Source organism: Malaclemys terrapin, chromosome 4 (assembly GCF_027887155.1).
Source record: "Malaclemys terrapin pileata isolate rMalTer1 chromosome 4, rMalTer1.hap1, whole genome shotgun sequence".
NCBI lineage: Eukaryota > Metazoa > Chordata > Testudines > Emydidae > Malaclemys > Malaclemys terrapin.
This window is the reverse complement of record NC_071508.1, coordinates 32,027,138-32,032,482: the sequence shown is the minus strand read 5'-3', so window position 1 is coordinate 32,032,482 and position 5,345 is coordinate 32,027,138.

Here is a 5,345-nt window from a genome sequence, read left to right as displayed (position 1 = left end):
TGGCACTGGGGATACCCTGTGGGCAAGAGACCCATCAGTTTCTTGTGATCTTCCCCACTAGCCCCACCTCCCTGGTGACATGAGGGGTGTCTGAAACCTTCCAGCCCTGCCAAAATAACAAATGCTGTGGGTAGACCTACAATAACAAACCACTCTGGTTACAACACCTGTACCCACCAGAGACCCTACAATAACCACCCCAATGGTTATATTCTCAGTGCAGCATTTCCTGTGGATTTTCCTCTCCTCCTAAGTATCAGCACTTCCTTGCAGTTAATGTTTCAGCTTTTCAATCTAAAAATCACTTTTGATGAGAATTTGCAAAAGTGTTCCCAGAGCTCAAGGAGTGGCAGGAGTCAGCTGAGTGGTACCTCAGCTGAGTCCAATATCTCTTGTAAGACACAACAAATCTTCACAACATTTTTTCCCCACAATTTGCTAAGCTGTGTTTGTGAAAGTCAAGACCTTGCAATAACATACCAGTCTGGGTGCTTCCCCCTTCTTCACCATAGATCCTACAATAGAATCATAGAATCATAGAATCATAGAATATAGGGGTTGGAAGAGACCTCAGCAGGTCATCTAGTCCAACCCCCTTGCTCAAAGCAGGACCAACACCAACTAAATCATCCCAGCCAGGGCTTTGTCAAGCCTGACCTTAAAAACCTCTAAGGAAGGAGATTCTACCACTTCCCTAGGTAACCCATTCCAGTGCTTCACCACCCTCCTAGTGAAAAAGTTTTTCCTAATATCCAACCTAAACCTTCCCCACTGTAACTTGAGACCATTACTCCTTGTTCTGTCATCTGGTACCACTGAGAACAGCCTAGATCAATCCTCTTTGGAACCCCCATTCAGGTACTTGAAAGCAGCTATCAAATCCCCCCTCATTCTTCTCTTCTGCAGATTAAATAATCCCAGTACCTTTAGCCTCTCCTCCTAAATCATGTGCTCTAGCCCCCTAATCATTTTTGTTGCCCTCCGCTGGACTCTTTTCTATTTTTGCACATCCTTCTTGTAGGGTGGGTCCCAAAACTGGACACAGTACTCACCAATGCTGAATAGAGGGGAATGATCACGTCCCTTGATCTGCGGGCAACGCTCCTACTTATACAGCTCAAAATGCTGTTAGCCTTCCTGGCAACAAGGGCACACTGTTGACTCAAATCCAGCTTCTCATCCACTGTAACCCCTGGGTCCTTTTCTGCAGAAATGCTGCCTAGCCACTCGGTCCCTAATCTGCAGCAGTGCATGGGATTCTTTTGTCCTAAGTGCAGGACTCTGCCCTTGTCCTTGTTGAACCTCATCAGATTCCTTTTCTTTTAGCACAATCCTATAATTTGTCTAGGTCCCTCTGTATCCTATCCCTACCCTCCAGCGTATCTACCACTCCTCCCAGTTTGTCCTATCCATGTCTCTGTGGCCCTAGCATGCCAGGGCTGGTCTGTGCAGGACTCAGGTGGCCCCAGTATCTCCCACTTACCTGGACAGTCTCTCTGCCAGGGGCTGCTCCAGCCTCTTATCCCTGAGTGAATGAACCATTAACAGAGTCTGTGCCTGGCCCGGAGCTGGGGACAGCCACGTCCCTGCAGTCACAAGGCACTCCTTCCATGGGCAGGGAGAGGTGAGATGATTTCCTGGGGCCAGCGGAGTAGAATTCTGAGGAAACATGAGCACAGCCAGGAGTGGGACATAGGCAAACCAGTTCTGCTGGTGCCCCTCTATCCTGATTCCAACCCACAGCTCCTGCTGTCCCAGCCCTGGGCTCTCCCACTGCAGCTCCTTCCTAGCTTGCAGTTTCTGTCTGTTGCTTTGATTGAGGGTTGTGTTGGGAGCCCTCAGTCTGGGCCCCTCTCCTTGGCTTCGTCTTTGCCTCAACACTGTGTCTCTCCCAGTCCTGTCCCCCAAGGGTTGTGTGCCCTGGGACACTCTTTCCTCGTTATACCCATGCCGTGGCCGGGATCTCACCTCGTCCCTATCAGCATTGGGGCGCAGCCATGGGGTCTGGTCTGGGCAGGTTTCTACCTATGACAAGATGGAAACTCCTTGGCATGGGGCTGTCACGGTTTGTTACCTGTCGGGATCAATGCAATCTGTATCTGCAGCAACATGGTGTCACATTTATTATTCAGCTGGAATCCAGCATCAGAGAATCCTCAGATTGGCTTGGCAAAGCTGAGCTGAAGGCAGAGGTTGTGTTGGCAGCAACAACTGCCTCAATACCCCCAGCTCTGTGGGATCTGTCTTGGGTCTCCTTCCTTTTGTCTCTGTGTTCCCGTGTGACTTCCTGGGATGCTGAGTCTCTGGGGTTCTCACAAACACAGTCATCTCCCTCGCACGCTGTGACTTTGTTCCAAGCTGTAGCAGAGTTGTGAACACATCTCCTGCTCCCTTGTATGCCAGGCAGTCAGTGCTAAGTCACTGGCAAACCGTGGAGTTAAGATTGCTCAGAGTTTCTGCGCACCCTTCTACAATGTCGAGCCCAGCAAAATTCTCCCATCTGAAAACCAAGCAATGAGGAGTTAAGGTGCCTGCCAATGGTCCTTAACCCTGCCCCTGGAGCTGCCAAGAGCCCCTGGGCTCCAGCTGTCCTCAGCGTGTTAGGTGTTGCTCTACTGAATGGGGGAGGGGTTAGTTGGAGCAACTCAGCAGAGCTGTAACTGAGACAAGGTGGTTTCAGGGGGCTGTTCCACTTGGCACAGAGAGTCTCTTTCTGCCACCAGGTGTGTGATCAAAGGAAAGGTGCCCGGGTATCCTGAGAGATCCATTTCACCTCATTATAACACTGAGTTGTGCACGTTGTGTCACTAATGGGGCATGGGGTCTTCTTGCCAGGGGGATTGTCATCAGTGAGGTGGGCACGAATGAAAGGTAAATGACAGTGTAGTGTTAGATGGCATCATGTACCTCAGGGGGATGAGGTTGAAGGGATTGTAAAATTGAGCAGATGTGATGTGGAGCAGGATCAAGCCGTGTCTACACTGAAAACGCTGCAGTGACAGTTCTTACGCTCTCCTAGTTTTGTCTGCATGGGGTCTTAGGGCGGTGTAACTACATCCTTTCGGAGTGGGGATTTTTCAGTGGCTCAATCTACCTCTGTAGTGTAGACCAGCCCTTGGTGTTTGTGTTCAGGGTAAGGGTAGGGAGTCCCTGTTCAATACAGTGCAACGACAGAGTGTGAGTAGGTGTGTTATGGGTGTATCGGGGCATTGCTTCCCCCCCCCTTCACCACGCACACTTGGTAACAGTGGAATGGGGATAATGCTCGTGCTTTGTAATGTTTGGAGCATGTACTTGGTCTATGACCCAAAAACTTGGTGGCTATTTATTACATGTATAATACATGTGTAATTACATTTCCCCTCCTCCACCATCTCCTGCAACTTACAGCCCCCATCCCCTGTCTTCCCACCAGAATTTCCACCTCACTCTCTCCTTCCCATCCCATTAAGGCATTAGCATTTTTGAAGGCAGGTGCAGAGCCGGTGGAAGGAAGTTTCATGCCCTAGGCGAAACTTACACTTTGTGCCCCCCCCCAGCCCTGCGGCAGCTCTCTACCCCCTCTCCAACCTGAGGCGCCCCCCCCCGAGGCAGCTCTGCCCCCCACCCTGAGGCACCCCCCTTGCGGCAGCTACCCCCCGGGGAGCCATGCACCAGCTCCCCACCGCAGCTCACCTCTGCTCCGCCTCCTCCCCGAGCACGCCGCCCCCCAGTCTAATTCTCCTCCCCGCCCAGGCTTGCGGCACCAAACAGCTGATTGGTGCTGCAAGCCTGGGAGGTGGGAGAAGTGGAGCAGCGACCACACACTTGGGGAGGGGACGTAGGAATGATGTAAAAAAAATTGGGGGCACTGCTTTTTGGCACCTCCAAATCTTGGCGCCCTAGGCAACCGCCTAGTTTGCCTAAATGGTAGCACTGGCCCTGGACATGTGTGCACAAAAATATTTGGTAAAAGATGTGAACTTGAAGAAAAGCTGTTTTTTCAGATGGCAGGTGGCTGTAGTTCAGGAACCTCTTGTTCAAATGGTCTCAAATGTGGGTTGGTAACCCTATATCAGACCCACAGGAGGCACCCCAAATTTCAAGACTATCCAAGGAAGCATAGGGATTTCAGAGCACTTAGAAAAATTGGTTTTAAACAGAAGCCTTTTCTATTTTAACCATAGCCAACATGGCACTGAGCTGTAAAATTGTATGAAATTAATCATCAGCAGCTGCTTTGCTATCTCCAGATCCCTAGCCTGGGACAATCCTGAAAGTACAGGGGGCTCTGAACAGTGTGATGGGGCCCATGGATCTCGGTGTGATGGTATCCACTGAAGGAGAGCATTGTTACCAGATGTGCCTGTTACTTTGGGGTATGCTCATTTATTAGGGTTATTCCTCTCCGGGTGGAGGGGTTCTGTAATTCTATTAATGTACTGCTTATGTCACTTGTGTCTTCATATGGAGCTCTGATGTTATGCTGGGAGACCGCCTCATAAGCCAAAGCAACGACTGTTACCCTTACAGGGCCTTTATAGAATCGGTGCTCAATTACAGTGACGACACCCTCGCCACGCAATTTTCCGCTGGCCTGTTTTACAAAGATACTGCTGGACAACATGAAGAAACAGAGTTGGATGGAGGGAATCTAGGGTTTGTGAGGCGTGCAAAGCCGACGGCCCAGAGCAGAACGGTAGAGCTGCTGGGCCATCTACATAGTGACCTGTTTTTTCAAGAAAAACTTTTTGTTAAACGGAGTGGATGTGAAAATTAAACTGACACGCAGTAAAGATGCTTTCTGTTTAATGGGCAGTGCGGCTGAAGGCTTTAAACTGCGCATTGTATCAGCGTCCCTTTTTGTGAAGAAAGTACGGGTGGCCCCGGGCGTCCGTCTGGGGCATGCGGAGGCCCTGCTCACCGCTAATGTTAAATACCCCATGGACCGTGTGGGAATGAAAGTGTTCACCATCCCCGCGGGCAGCAGGGTCAGTAACCAGGAGAACCTGTTCTTGGGATAGTTACCCAAAATGCTTGTCTTAGGGTTTGTGGATAACGATGCCTTTAGCGGAAGTTATGCTAAAAATCCCTTTCATTTTAAACATTACGATATTAATTTTGTGGCCTTGTATGTGGATGGTGAACAGATACCGACCAAGCCTCTGCAACCGGACTTCAAGGCAGGATGCTGTGTGAGAGAATACATGAATTTGGTACAGACGGCTGGTAAACACATGAAAGATTGTTCTCTGTTAATCGACCGTGAGGAGTTTGCACAGGGTTACACCTTGTTTGCCTTTGACCTGTCTCCTGACCAGGAATGCGCCAATCACTATTCCCTGATTAAAACCAGGCACCTGAGA